Source organism: Ictidomys tridecemlineatus, chromosome 13, assembly GCF_052094955.1.
Source record: "Ictidomys tridecemlineatus isolate mIctTri1 chromosome 13, mIctTri1.hap1, whole genome shotgun sequence".
Taxonomy (NCBI): domain Eukaryota; kingdom Metazoa; phylum Chordata; class Mammalia; order Rodentia; family Sciuridae; genus Ictidomys; species Ictidomys tridecemlineatus.
The window spans coordinates 73,183,040-73,199,119 of NC_135489.1; positions in this window are offsets into that span (position 1 = coordinate 73,183,040).

A 16,080-nucleotide genomic window follows, 5' to 3' on the forward strand; every position below is an offset into this window, starting at 1 on the left:
CTTCAATAACTATTGGGCCAAAGAGGAAAAATCTAAGGGCAAAATTAGAAAGTATTGCAAGAGAAATGAAAATGAAAATACAGCATAAGAAATCTTCTGGGATGTAGCAAAAAATGGTTCCAAAAGGGAAGCTCATAGCAATAAATGCCTAAGTTAAAGAGGAAGGAAGATCTTAAATCAACAACTTAACTTTAGTTCTCAGGGGACTAGATAAAGAAGAAGAACTAAGCCAATCCAAACCAAGCAGAAAGAAGGACATAACAAAAATTAAAGTAGAAATAAATAAAACTAAAAATAGAAAAAATGATAGAAAAAAGTTAATGAAACTGAGTTGTTTATTTAAAAAGTAAACAAAATTAACAGACCTTTAGCTATCATAAGAAGAAGAGAGAAAATTCAAATAAATATAGCCAGGAAAAAAAATGCTACATTACAACTGATGTCACAGAAATAAAAAGCATCTTAAGAGATTATTATGAATATGTCAACAAAGTGAATAACAGAATAAATAGATTAATTCCTAGAAACATCACCCCCAAGAATGAGTAACTAAGAAAGAGAACTATAAGGAAACCAAATAAGGAGACTAAATCAGTAATCAAAAACCTCTCAAAAAGAAAAGCCCAGAACTGGCCCAGATGACTTCATTGGTAAATTCTATCCAATATTTAAATAAGAATAAGCACTCATCCCCAAATATTCAAATATACTTCCAAACTCATTTTGAGGCCAGAATTACCCCCAACATCTAAGTCAGAATAAGACACTGCAAGAAAAGAAAAGCACTGTGATTTTAGGTTTATCCCTGGTGAGGTAGATGCATAAATCCATAATAGAATACTAGCAGATCCCATCTTATTTTGAACATTACACAATTGGACCTATGTAAAATATCATATACCTACATAAATATGTACCATTTATTGATTGATTAAATGTTAACTTAAAAATAAATCCAGTAAACTGAATTAAACATCACATTAGAAGGATCATTCTTCATGATCAATTAGAATTTATCCCTGGAGTTCAATGATGAATCAACATGGGCAGATCAGTAAATGCAATACACCACTCTAACAGAACAAAGTAAACACCATATGATCATCTCATCAGATGTACAAAATCTATTTAAAAATGTTCAGCACTCTTTGTGATCAATTCTCTCAGCGAACTAATTCTAGAAGGACTTCACCGTAACATAATAAAGGACACACATGTAAACCCACAACTAGCATCATACTCAAGGGTGAAAAATTGGAAGCTTTTACTCTAAGATCAGAAATAAGATGAGGATGCCCATTTTCACCACTTCTCTTCAACCTAGTAGTTAAAGTCCTAGCCACAGCCATTAGGCAAGAAAAAAAAAAAGTAAGTGGAGTGCAAATTAGGGAAAGAAAGAAAATTATCTCTTTTTTCAGATGACATGATCTCTTATGTAGAAAACCTTAAAGGCTACCCCCCGACACACACAGAATCACATACACACAGTGGTTAGAACTAATAAATGAATTCCATAAATGTGGAGGATACAAAATCAATATACACAAATCAGTTGCATTTCTCTGCACTAACAATGAACTATCTAAAAAGGAAACTGGCTGAAAAAAATCCCACTTACAATATCATCAAAAAGAATAAAATACTCAGGAATAAATTTAATCAGGAAGGGAAAGACTTGCACACTGAAAACTATAAAACACTGTGGAAAAAATTAAAGAAGATGCAAATAAATGAAAAGACATCCTGTGTTCATGGATAAGAAGATTTAATATTGTCAAAATGTCCATGATATCCCCCAAAGTCATCTATAGAGTCCATCTCTATTAAAATCTCAATGACTTTTTTTACAAAAGTAAAATAATAATAATAATAATAAATTAATAAATAAATAATAATTCCTATGAAAAACAAAGACCATGAAAGACCAAAGCAATCTTGAAAAAGAACAAAACCACAGCCTCATACTTCTGATGCCAAAACATATAACAAAGCTGTAGTATTAAAATAGTAAGATATTCACATTCAAAACAGACATACAGAGCAGTGGAACAGAATAGGGAACCCACAAATAAGTTCACACAAATACAATCAATTGATTTTTGGTAAGGGTACCAAGAATGCTCAATGAGAAAGGAATAGTCCCTTCAACAAATGGTGTTGGGAAAACTGGATATAAATGCAAATGAATATATATATGCTAATATATATGCAAATGAATGAAATTGGACCTTTATCTTACATCATATAAAAATCAACTAAAAATTCATTACAGATTTAAGCATGATACCTGAAACTATAAAAATCCTTGAAGAAAATGTAAGGAAAAAACTTGAGGACATGGATCTTGGAATGATTATTTGGACACAATACGAAAGGCACACACACAAAAATAAACAAGGAGCACCACTATGGGGGAGACATGAGGTGTTCCCCAAAAGCTCATGTGTGTGAAAATGCGAGAATGTTAGAGGTGACATTATTGGATTTCTAAAGCCTTAACCTGAGCAGTGCATTAATCCACTTGAATGGATTAACTGGCTGGTGACTGTAGGCAGGTAGGGTTGACTAGAGGAAGTAACTCACTGGGGGCATGCCTTTGGGGTATGCATTTTATCCCTGGTGAGCAGAGTTCTTTCTCTGTTTCCTAGAGCCAAATCCTGAGCTGCTTTCTTCCACCATGCTCTCCCGCCATCATGCTCTGCCTCACCTCATGTCCACAGCAAATGAGTCAACCATATGCATATTAAGACCTCTGACATCATGAGCCCTAAATAAGCATGTCCTCCTCTAAGATGGTTCTTGTTGGGTCTTTTGGTCAAAATGATGAAAAGGTGACTAAAGCAGAGACTACTACGGGACACTTGGCACAGCAAAGGGAACAATCCACAGGGTGAAGGGGCAATATGGGAGAAGAATATTTACAAAGCATGTATCTGATAAGGGGCTAATATCCAAAATCCACAAGGAACTCCTTCACAATAGCCAAAGACAAAACACCACACCTAGTACTACGGGGTGTGTTGGCACATGCCTATAATCCCAGCTACTTGGGAGACTGAGACAGGAGGATGGCGAGTTCAAGGCCAGCCTCAGCAATGGCGAGGCACTAAGCAACTCAGTGAGACCCTGTCTCTAAATCAAACACAAAATAGGGCTGGGGATGTGGCTAATTGGTTGAGTGACCCTCAGTTCATCCCAGGTACCCCCCCCACACACAAAAAAAATGCACCATGCCTATAATTAATAATAAAAGGAAAGGGTAAGAATAACAAAACTCACAGATAGTCTAACTTAGTAATATCTCAAGATTTTATATTTGCTTCAAGCAGATCTTTTATTACATCAGAAATAAAGTTTTACATTGGAGTTGAAGACCCCCGTGTACTCCTCTTCAATCATACTCCACTCCCCACTCCCAAGAATAACCACCATCCCAATGAGGGAGTTCATAAATCCCACATGCATTTTCATATTTCCATTCCATTTCATTACATATCCAAAAAAACATACAGTATCGCCTTATCACCCGATTCATGCTACCGTACTGTGAATATCTTTCTTTACACGATTTTAGTCCACTTTAGGCCTTTTGAGGGTCATCGAATCTCAACATCAATATTAATCATCCACATCTCTACTCCATTCATTATGCTGAGTAGGAAATAGCCCCTCTGATATGGACTTCAGGACCCATTCTACACAGACTGAAATCGTGTGTTTCTGTACTAGGTCCTGCCTGGCTAGGGACACTCCAGTGCTGGGCCCTTGACATTTCTTCCAGTTTCTCTAGAGCACTGTCTTTTACGGGGCTTCCAGGTCCTGGGGAAGACAAGACTGAAACCAGACACACACGGCCAGATTGCCATAATTCACTCCCTGCCACCCAGGTCAGAGGGTTCCCAACTCCCCACACTCCCACCCACACAAAACACTGCCAGCTTTGACTCTGCTCCAGTATGCTTGTGATTTCCACGTCCACCTCCCTGATGACTAGTGACATTGAGCATATTTTCGTGTTTGCTGGTCTCTGACCATGTGTCTGGTAGGAAATGCATTGCCATTCATTCTTTTGTCTTATTCTATTAGGTTATTCGCCTTTCCTTAAAAGCTGAAGGAATTCTCTCTATGCTCTAGGTCCTAATCCTTGGTCGGTTATGTGTTTGCAAATAATATCTCCCAGACTCTGATTTACCTGTTTTACTTTTTAATATTGTCTTTTATGCTTGTTTTTAACTTAATATAACTAAATGAATCAAGTCTTTATTTCCCTTATGTTTTAGTCTTTACCGTTTTGAGAAATTCTTGCCAATTTAAAAAAAAATCACACCTATCTTCTACATAGGTTACAATTTATTTTTAATTTTTATTATTTTAGTTTTGCTCTTTACATTTAGATCTTCATCTACCTGGAGTTGTGCCTGGCTGGGATGGGGCACTGAGATTCCATGTCATCTGTCTCCACCCTTCCCTCAGCAGAATTGCCTGAACTTCTGGTGCTCTCACTGATGTGTAAGGCCACCTCTATCATATGTCAGTTCTCCACGTATGCACAGGGCTGGGTCTAAGTTCTGTTTTCTATTCCTGTTTGTTATTATAGCTTTATAAAAAGTCGAAATACTTGGCAAGCTTATCTACCCACCTAGATCAATCCTGCCATTTCTTATTCCTTGTAAGATTTTCTTATTCAGCTTGTTAAATTCCCCCAAATTAATTGCTGGATACTATTTGAAATTGTAATGAATTATTGGAATAATCTGAGAGAATGAACTACTTTATGCCGTCGAGTTTTTTCTTCCATAAACATCCTCCATGGCCCCATCTATTCAAACCTTTTATGGGCACCAATTACATTTTGAAGTTTCCTCCATGAAGACCTCTGACATCTGTTATCAGATTTATTTACAGTTACTATATCCTTTTGTTACCCTTACAAATTACATATTTCTCAAATTCCATCTTATACTGCCTGTTGCGATGGGTGACAATGGTTTCCATGTACTTAGCATGTATACAGCCATGTGGCTGAACGCCCATCGATTCTGACTCTCTGTGTGTGGATTCCCTTGAATTTTCTAGATAAACAATCTTATCATTTTCAGATAATTTCAGTTTTGCTTCCCCTTTGGAAATTCTTGCACTTCTTACTTCTTTTATCTTATGATAGTGGCTCAAGTAAAAAATTGAGAGAAAAGAGCAATAGCAGACATTCTCCGCCTTTCTCAACTTTAAAGAGACTTATTCTCTTTAAATAAGAGGAAGAGGAAAGGAGAGAGGTACTGAGTTATAGTTAGATCTGAATAAGACTTCTGGGCTGCTATCACACAGTAGGATGGCTATAGAAGACAACCATGCACTGTATATTTCAGAAAGCCAGAATAAAGGATTTTAAATATTTCTATCCTAACAAATTATGCTCATAAATAAAAAGTGAACAAGAAATCAAAGACAAATGTTTGAACAGATAGATATGGGAAATGGAAGATGGGCCTTCCATTGAAAAATCTATTCATGTCATTCACCAGATGAGCAGTGAAGATTCTGTATTTATTCATAATACATGCTCATAGGAAATTGGAAATAGAAATCAGGCCTTTTAACTTGATAGAGAGCAACCATAAAAAAAAAAAAACTTATGACAGCACCAGAAATGGTAAAACATTACAATCAGTCTCCATGTTTGTTAACAATTTTTTTTGCAGGGAGTGGTATAGTGGGAATTAAACTCAGGGGCACTTGACCACTGACCACATCCCCAGCCCTACGATTTTTTGTATTTTATTTAGAGACAGGGTCTAACCTGATAGAAGCCTTCCACAATGTCTAATGAATCAAAATGTTACATGGTACCCTATATATATATATAATTTTTATGTATCAGTTAAAAGTTCCTTGATGGGGTGGCACATGCCTGTAATCTCAGAGGCTAGGGAGGCTGCAGCAGGATGATTGCAATTTCAAAGCCAGCCTCAGCAAAAGCAACTAAGCTAAGCAACTCAGTGAGACGCTGACCATTTGTTTTCTCTTCTCTCACATCACTGTCATCTGGCCTCAGTTTTCTGTGCCAAGGCAGGGCAGTGACAAGCCTGCTCATCAGCCCGCAGAGAGTTCATGGCTACTACCAGGTGCTGTTTTCATGCTTGGCTTTCAAGCAATGGTGAGCCAAGGGTTCCATCTTAAAATCCTGAATCGGGAGGTGAACAGGCCTAGTCTCTCCAGTGTTGACACCCTCAAGCTTCTCCTTCTCAGTCGGGGCTATTCCTCTGGTCTGAAGTGTAACCCCACCCAGCCCGCCATTCTGTTCCCTAACCCGGGGCCAGAGTGGAGTAAAGGAAGGGTCTACATGGAACAGGCCCCTTCTGGGAGTCACATAGACAAAAGAGTGACCTTCAGGAGACATCTGGGAATCTCCATAACTTGGTCCCCCAAAGCAGAAAAGCAGGAAGCATTGGCAAAAAGATTGTCCCAAACCTTAATAGTCTATAATGTTTTCCATAGGCTTTTAAAAATAAATATCATGCTTTACTTAATTTCTATTATTATTATTATTTTAAATTGGTAGATGATGACAGATTCAAGTGCAGCTACTTTATCCTAGTTCCTCCAGTGGGGTTATGGCTCAGGTCTGGAGTGTCCCCCAAAGTGTGGTCCTCAGTGCACTGATGTTCAGAGGTGGGGCTCTTAGGAAGTAACTGGATCCTCAGGGCTCGAACACCACCAGTGGATTAACCCATTGATGCAGTAATAATCTGATGGCTTTATTGAGAGGTGGCTGAAACTATAGGAGGTGGGGCTTAGTTGAAGGAAGTGGGTCCCTGGAGCCCCACCCTGGAAGGGAATATCTTGTCTCAACCTCTCCCCTCCTTCCTTCCTTTCTCCTTTTCTCTCTCTTTCCTTTCTTCCTTTTTCCTGGCCACTGTGAGGTAAGTAGCTCTGCTATCATGTTGTCTTCCACCCTGATGTTTCTGCCTCACCTCAGACCCAGAAACAGTGGAGCCCGCTGACTGTGGACTGAGACCTCTGAAACTGTGAGCCAAAATAAACTTTCCTCATTTAAGCTGCTTCTCTCAGGTATTTTGTTACAGCAACAAAAAGCTCCCTAATATAAATGGTAGCATCTTGGCCAAATTTGATTTCCCAGTGTGGACACTAGCATTGATATAATCTATGAATTGTACTCAGATTTCCCTGGTTTTATGTGTACTGTGTGTGTGTGTGTGTGTGTGTGTGTGTGTGTGTGTGTGTGTGTATTGTCTACACAATCTTCTCACATGTGCACATATATCCACCCTTGCCAAGATTCTAAGGTATATCACCCCAGGGGTGTCTGGTACTGCCCTTTTATAACCACATATACAACTCTCCTCCCCCAGTTAACTTCATAAAAAACAAAAATATTGTTTGGAATATAAAATGGGGCAGTGGTTGAGCCCTTTCTTATCAGACTAAATGTGTGACTCCCATATTGAATCCAGCAATGGTGCTCTTGTGTGTTCATCCTAGAGAACCAAACATGCACTTTCATTCAAAACCCCGTGACAGGGATCCCTGGCCCTGAATCCATGCAGCCTGTGCATTGATCCCTACCAAGAAGCAGCAGCAGAGCAGAGCTGTGGAGCCAGGAGCATGGGCCTGGGTGGCTGAGGTGCAGGTGGCAGCATGGGCCAGGTCTCACAGATCCCACCAAGCCTTTGTGGGCCTGGCAGGTGAGCCAAAGCATGTGGACCTATCATCCCTCCACACATTGGCCAGGCCTATGCACACACCTGCTCCACATAGCACAGCAGCTCCAGACCCCAGGAACCCCTCCACACCTGCACAATTCATGACCTCACCCTCCTAGTTCCTAAGAAGCAGGAGAAAATAGAAGGAAAGCAAACCTGAGTGGGACTCGGGCTGACCAATAGTGTTGGTACTTTACAAACCCTAATTAGCATAATTCTGGACCAATAACATGGGTATTTTTTTCAAGCCTTAATCAGCCTAAGTTTGGACCAATCACCTTGACCCAAATGCTATACAGACTCCTGGACTGGCACCTCTAAGGGCAACCCCTGTCTTTCCCCTTTCATCCTGTGGGAGTTCTGCTTCTGTGCACACTTGAATAAAAACTTATTCTTATATTCTGACACCACTCAGCCTGGTCTCTGGATTTCTTTATTTAGATTCACGGGACAGGATGCTCCAACCCTGGAGGACAACATCCACCACTGATGGCTTACCACTCCTTGGCTGCAGAGGCTTCAGCTCATGCAGGCCCCACCTGCCAGGAGAAGGGGAGAGACTCCAGCTTCACTGACCCCTGGGTTTCCCAGAGGCTTTATTTGTAATAGTCAAAAACTAGAGACAGCTCCGATATCCTTCAGTGGGTGCATGGGAGAGCAAACTGTGGCATGCCCTCTCATGAAAAATGAACCACTGAACATAAAATGACTCATAGGAATCTCAAGGATATTGTTCTAAGTGAGAAAAATCAATCCCCAAATATGACATACTTTCTGATTCCATTTCTATATCATTCTTGGAAAATGGATCTTAGAAATGAACATGGAGCAGCTTTTGATGACTTTTTACCCTGGCTTTGGAAAAGATGAGACATTCACAGCTACAGCCATCAACCTGTGGGTCCAGCATGGCCTGCAAAAGCATCTCATTGGCCACCTTAGCCTACTTCCTCTCTATTATCCCAAAGCTATCTAGTTCATGCCTACTCTGGCTGAGATACTAAAGAGCTACAAAGAAATCCAAGATCCGACTGTGGAAGTTAGTTTTATGCAATTTATCTGGATTCAACATGAGTTAGCTAAAATTGTCTTTCATGCGCCCCTTCCATGTAGACAGCTGGCCAAAAGAGGGATTCTGCCTGGGATGTGCAAAGCAGAGAGTCATCATGATTCTCTGTGGATACAAGCAAACACAGAACTGTTCTGCCTCCCTCTGCATCCACCTCTTCTTGCTGACCCCCAGAGGCCACGGCCTAGCAGAGGCTCCAGTTAAACTCTTCCACTTTGACCACATGGTCTGTCTGCATTCTCATGGGTAGCCAGGAGAGGAGATCACTTCTATATTTTTAACTCTGCCCATACCAGGGACAGTCACTCTCTTCCAGTAAAGGGGAGCTGAAGAGGGCATCTGGCTCCTGGCAAAGCCCTGCTCTGACCACCCAGATATGAAGCCTGGGGAAGAAACTCATGGATCAAAGGAGAATCTTCAATGGGTCTCCAAGCCTTTCTCTTATCTGTGGAGTGACCAGGAGCAGAACATTAGATTCTGAGTTGGCATGCCACCCCAGCCCAGCTGTCCCTCCAGGCTGCAGCTCTGCCCTGGTTGGTCCTGGAGCTATGTCTGTCCAGCCATTCAGGGGTTCTGACCAGGGGCATGCAGGGCACATGCTCCTCTGTGAAAAATGGCCCCTGACCAAACCTATCCTTGGGAAGCAGCCCACGCCCTGCCACTAAATCCTCTTATGTTAAGTTATGTGCTTGTCTTTTTAGGGACCATGTCTGCTTTGGGCAGCTGTAAGCTCCTTAATGACGATGACCACTGTGGCCATTTTTCAGGCATGCCCCCCCCACACACACCCTAGCCCTTGGTGGACACCAGCTGAGCCATGTGGTTCCCATACTTGGATTGCAAGTTGACATCCTTGACAACAGGTGACCCTGTTGGCCTTCTGGATGACAGGGTCAGGTGCAGGGATGAGGCTCAACCACAGCTTCAGTCCACACCTTTGACAACTGAGCTGCTGTAGGATGCCCAGGGCCGGGTGCTGGGCTCAGCTCTGGGGTCCTGCAGGACACTAGGCAGGCCACTGACCCCAGAGGGGGAGTTCAGGCTCAGCCAGCTCGCGTGCACAGTCACAGAGTGACTGATCTCCACTCTGCCTGGCTTAGGGGCATGGGCCTGTAGCCCAGCTACCTAGGAGCCTGAGCTGGGAGGCTCGCTGGAGCCCAGGAGTTTGGGATCCACCTGGGTGATGCAGTGAGGTGCTTGCCCTCCTCCATCAGCCCCACCTCCAACTAAAAGTTGCCAGACTTGCAAGGCCAGCTTCCACTGCCCTGGTCCTCTTACCCAACTGGGCACTCCTGGAGGCAGAGGCCACAGAGAGGGGTGCCCAGGTCAGTCAGCTACTAGCTGGGCACATGTGGGCCCCTCCATCTGCCCCAGGGCCCTCTGAATCAGGGTCCCTTGCCCACCAGTGGATGGTAAACTTTGGGCAGGACACGTGAGTCCCCCTCCCCCTTGTGTGCCAGCAAGGTGCAGGAAAAACTGGTGCCTGAGAGCCTTCCATTAGCAGTGACTGCGGAAGATCCACAACCTGCCTGGGTCATCCGCCCCTGCTGTGGCAGGACAGAGTGGCTTGGGCTGGCAGGGCAGGGACACCATGAATAAGGAGGGGTCAGAGAGCTCAGGAGGGGCAAAGATGGAGGTGGGGAGGGAGAAAAGGAGCTGCTCAGTGCCCAGTCCAGAGCCAGGCCACCCTCTCCACATGCCCAGGGTTGAATTTCTTCCCTAAGATACTCCGATACTCCTAACATGCAGTTCCACAGAATGTAGTCTCAGGGGAAATAGGTCATTGTGGTTAAAATTGAAGAAAAGGCACAGAGAGAGGGGTGTCCTTGCCTTCTGGGTGTGTCCTTGGGGCCTGGGGGGATGAGGGAAGGTGTGTCTACAGGCACAAAACCAGAGGTGGCTACAACCAAAGGAAAGCTAGAGGCCCGAGCACACTCCCCTTCTCAGGAGGAGCCACATGCTGCCACCTTGATCTTGAGTTTCCTCCATTGTCCAAGCTGCCCATCTGAGGTGTGTGGCAAAGGAGGCCCCAGGACACTAGCATGGCCCACAGGAAAAGGGAGTGTGGGGTTTTGAGGGGCATTGTGGAGGGTTTGTACCACCAACCCACTCTCACCTGGAAGCACAGGCTTTTGTGATGGAAGGGGAAACTAAGGCACTGAAGGCCAAGTAGTGGGTTTCTGCAGGAGTCATTCCCCTGACCCCACCACTGTTGGAGGCCTTGCCCTGCCTCCGAGCTGTCCAAGGAAGCTGTTCCCACGTTACTGGGAGGGGCAGAGTTCCAGAATCACCAAGTGCCCCCACAGTGAAGAGGAACCTGGTCTGACCAGGGGTGGAGAACCTAGACCATGGGCAGCCAGCGAGAGGGCCTGATGGGTGGGTTGGCCAGGGGGCTTCCTGGAGAAGGGTGCTCCAGGAGGTAGGGGTGGCAGAAAGGAGGAGCTGGGTGAGCTGGGTCACAGCTGCTGGCACGGGAGTGGCCACTGGAGAGGCCTTCCAATGACTACTGGTACCTGGACGCCCGAGCCCATGATGGCAGCAGGAGGACAGCACAGCGCCATCTCTTCTCCATTGATTGATAGGGCCCATGGCCCATCTGCCCTGCCCCCTCTGTGGGTATGGGATGGCCTGCAGTCCTGCGACAGCCATTCCACCTGCCTAGCGAAGGCCTGAGGCCCCTCGTTGGCCATAATCACAGGCATATTATCCATGCCCAGCTTCACTGGAGAACACCGGGACCATGAACTGCAGCCTGGAAGAGGAGTGAAGCCCTTGGACATCAGTGCCTTCGCAGGAGCCTGGACACAATGGGGCCTCTGCTCCCCACAGAGCCACATCCGCCTGAAGCTTTTCCTCCATGTTCCATTCATAGAGGTCTTCACTGAGAAGTCATGATTTGAAGCCAACACAGTGAACCTATTGTTCCTGCTCTTCCTGGCCTAGCCTGGCCCCCAGGGCCTTCTACATTCCACTCACTTCCCCTCCTGAAGCCTTGCCTGCATCCCAGCTACAAATCCAGCACAGAACCTGCCTGGGCCAGCATCAGGGCAGCACTGGACCCCTGGGAACCAACCTGCTGCCCTGCTGCATAGTTGCCCTCCAAACTGGGTGCAGCAAAAACTCAGCTCCAGGGAGAGCAGGGCCCGGAGGAGCAGGGCCTGGGGAAGCAGGGCCTAAGGCATCAGGGCTCGAAGGGAGCAGAGGCTAGGAGAGCAGGGCCTGGGGGAGAAGGATTAGGGGGTGCAGGGCCCAGGAGAGCAGGGCCCAGGGTGAGCAGGGCCCAGGGGAGCAGGGTCAAAAGGAGCAGGGACAGGAGCAGCAGGGACCATGGGAAGCAGGGACTAAGGGAGCAGGGCCAAGGGGGAGCAAGACCAGTGGAAGCAAGGTCAGAGGGAGCAGGACCAGGGGTAGCAGGGCTCAGGGGAAGCAGGGCCCAGGAGAAGGATGGCCCAGGGGAGCAGGAACAAGGGAAGCTGGGCCCAAAAGAATAGGGCCAGGGGAACAGGGCCATGGGGAGCAGGGCCAGGGGATTAGGGCCAGAAAAGCAGGGCCCATGGGGATCAGGACCAGGTGGAGCAGGGCCCAAGAAGAACAGAACCAGGGAATTAGGGCCAGGAGGAGCAGGGCACATGGGGAGCAGGACCACAGGGAGCAGGGCCCAGGGGACCAGGGCCAAGGGGAACAGGGCCAGGGGGAGCTGGGCCAGGGAGATCAGGGCCAGGAGAGCAGGACCAGGGGGAACAGGGTCAGGAGGAGCAGGGTCAGAAAAAAAAGGGCCAGGGAAAGAAGGGCGCAGGATGAGCAGTACCGGGGAAGCAGGGCTTGGCAGAGGAGGCCCAGAGGGAGAAGGGCCCATGGGGAGCACTGTCAGGGGGAGCAGGGCACGGGGGAGCAGGGGTAGGGAGAGCAGGGTTAGGGGGAAGAGGGCCCAAGGGAGCAGGGCCAGGGGGAGCAGGGCCCAGGGGAGCAGGCCCAGCAGGAGCAGGGCCCAAGGGGTTCATGGCCAGAGGGAGTAGGGCCCAAGGGGTTCATGGCCAGAGGGAGTAGGGCCCAGGGGAGCAGGAACAGAGGGAGCAGGGCCCAGGGGAGCAGGAGCAGGTGGAAAGGGCCAGGGGGAGTAGGGCCAGGGGAACAGGAACAAGGGGGAGCAGGGCCAGGGGGAGCAGTGCCAGGGGAAAAGGGCTAGGGGAAGCCAGGTCAGAGAGAGCAGGGACCAGAGGGAGCAGGGCCCAGGGGGAACAGGGCCCAGGGCAGCAGGGTCAGGGAGATCAGAGCCAGGAGTGAAGGGCCAGGAAGAGTAGGGCCATGGGGAAAAGGGCCAGGGAGAGAAGGATGCAGGGAGTGAAGTACCATGGGGTGCAGGGCCTCGGGGAGCAAGCCCAGAAAGAGCAGGGACCATGGGGAGCATGACCAGGGGGAGGAGGGCACGGGTGAGCAGGGGTAGGAGGAGCAGGGGTAGGGGGAGCAGGTGTAGGGGAGGAGGGCCCAGGAGAGGAGGGCCAGTGGGAGCAGGGCCCAGGGGAGCAGGGACAGCTGGAGCTGGGCCAGGTGGAAAAGGGCCAGGGGGAGAAGGGTGCAGGGAGTAAAGTACCAGGGGGAGAAGGGCTCAGAGGAGCACACCCAGAAGGAGTAGGGCCCATGGGGAGCATGGCCAGGGGGAGCTGGGCACAGGGGAGCAGGGGGAGGGGGAGCAGAGGGAGGGAGAGCAGGGCCTGGGGGAGCAGGCCCAGCAGGAGCAGGGCCCTGAGGGAGCATGGCTAGAGGGAGCAGGGCCCAAGGGAGCAGGATCAGAGGGAGCAGGGCCCAGGAGAGCAGGGCCAGGGTGAAAGTGCCAGAGGGAGTAGGACCAGGGAGAACAGGGCTAGGGGGAGTAGGGCAAACGGGAGCAGGGCCAAGGGGAACAGAGGCCAGGGGGAGTAGTGCAAGGGGGAGTGAGGAGCACGGAAACAGGACCAGAGGTTGCAGGGCCCATGGAGATCAGGACCCAGGGAGAGCAAGGCCCAGGAGGAACAGGGCCCGGAGGAACAGAACAAGGGAGAGCAAGGCTTGAGGGAGCAGGGCCAGTGGGGAAGCAGGATGAGAGGGAGCAGGGCCCGGGGCAGCAGGGCCCAGGAGAGCAGGGCCACAGAGAGCAGGGCCAGGGGATATGGGCCAGGGGAAACAGGGCCAGAGGGAGTAGGGACCAGAGGGAGCAGGACCCAGGGGGAACAGGGCCCAGGGTAGCAGGGCCAGGGAAATCAGGGCCAGGGGAGCAGGACAAAGGGGAGTGGGTCCCAGAGTAGTAGGACCCAGGGGAACGAAGCCATGGGGGAGCAGAGTACAGGGGGAGTGAAGCACAGGGGGGAGCAAGGCCCAGGGGAGAAGGGCCAGGATGAGCAGGGCCAGGAGGAGCAAATCCAGGAGGAGCAGGGCCTGGGGGAGCAGGACCAGATGGAGCAGGGCCCAAAGAGAGCAGGACACAGGGACAATGGGGCCCTGGGGAGCAGGATGAGGTGGAGCAGGGCCCAAAGAGCAGGACAAGGGGCAAGGGGCCCAGGGAGCAGGGCCAGGGAGAGCAGGGCCAAGGGGGAGTAGGAGGAGGTGAAGAGGAAAAGAGGGAGCAGCAAAAGAGGGAACAGGGACTAGGAGAGCAGGGCTAGGGGGAACAGGGCCCATGGGAGCAGGGCCAAGTGGAAGAGGGACAGAGGAAGCAGGGCCAGGGGAGAAAGGCCAGGGGAAGGAGGCCCAGGGGAAGCAGGGCCAGGGGGAGGAGGGTCCGGGGGAGCTGGGTACATGGGAGCAGGAACAGGTGGATCAGGGCCAGGGGAAAAAGAGCCAGGGGGAGAACAGCCCAGGGAGTGCAAAACCAGGGGGAGCAGGGCTCAGGGTATCAGGCCCAGGGAGAGTATGGGGAGGGGATGGAGGATCCAGGGAAGCAGGCTCTGCAGGAGTAGAGCCCAGAGGAAACATGGCCGGGGGAGCAGGGCCTAGGCGAGCAGGGGTAGGGGGAGCAGGGCCCAGGGAAAGCAGGGCCCGGGGATCAAGGGTAGGGGAAGCAGGGCCTAGGGGTTCCAGGGCCTGGGGGAGCAGGGCCCAGGGGAGCAGGGCCAGGGGGATTAGGGCCAGTGGGAACAGGGGCAAGAGAGAGCATGGGTCAGGGGGGGTGGAGCCCAGGGGGAGTCTGGCACAGAAGAGCAGGGCCAGGAGGAGCAAGGCAGTGGGGGGATAAGACCAGAGGGAGAATGGCCCAGGGGAGCAGGGCCAGGGGGAGCAGGCCACAGGGGAAGCAGGGCCCTGGGGAGCAGGGCCAGGGGGAGAAGGACCTAGCAGGAGTACGACCCAGGGGAGAAAGGCCAGTGATTGCAGGTCCCAGGGGAGCAAGACACAGGGGAGCAGAGCCAGAGGGAGCAGAGCCAGGAGAAAAAGGCCAGGGGGAGCAGGGCCCAGGGGGAGCTGTGCCTAGGCGGAGCGGAGCCCAGGGAGAGCAGGCCAGGGGGAGCAGGGCCAAGGGAAGCAGGACCAGAGAGAGAAGGGCCCAGGGGAGCAAGACCCAGGTGAGCAGAGCCAGGAGGAACAGGTCCAGGGGGAGGAGGGCCAGAGGGAGTGGGTCCTGGGGAAGTAGGACAAGGGGGAGCAGGGGCAAGTGAGAACAGGGCTCTGGGTGAGTGGAGCCCATGGAGGAGCAGGGCCCAGGAGAGCAGGGCCAGATTGAACAGAGCCCTGGGGGAATAGGACCAGAGGAAGAACAGCCCAGGGGAGCAGGGCCAGGTAGAACAGGACCGTGGGAGAAGGGCACACAAGGAGTAGGGCCCAGGGGAGCAGGGCCAGTGAGTGCAGGGCACAGGGGAGCAGAGCCAGAGGGAGCAGAGCCAGGAGAATAAGGCCAGGGGGAGCATGGCCCAGGGGGAGCTGTGCCTAGCGGGAGCGGAGCCCAGGGTGAGCAGAACCAGGGGGAGCAGGGCCAAGGGAGCAGGGCCAGGGTGAGCAGGGCCCAGTGGGAGCAAGCCTTAGTGGGAGCCGGGCATAGGGGAACCAGGGCCCAGGAGGAGCAGAACCAGGGGAAGCAAGGCCCAGGGATGCAGTACTGGGGTTGTAGGGCCAAGGGGAGCAGGGCCAGGGAAAGAAGGGCCCTGGAGGAGCAGGATAAGTTGGAGCAAGGCCAAGGGAGAAGAGGACCAGAGAGAGCAGGGCCAAGGAGAGCAGGGCTAGAAGGAGCACAGCCCATAGAAAGTAGGGCCAGAGGGAGCAGGGCAAGGGGAGCAGGGCCAGGGAGTGCAGGGCCAGGGAGAACAGGGCCAGGGAGAGCAGAGC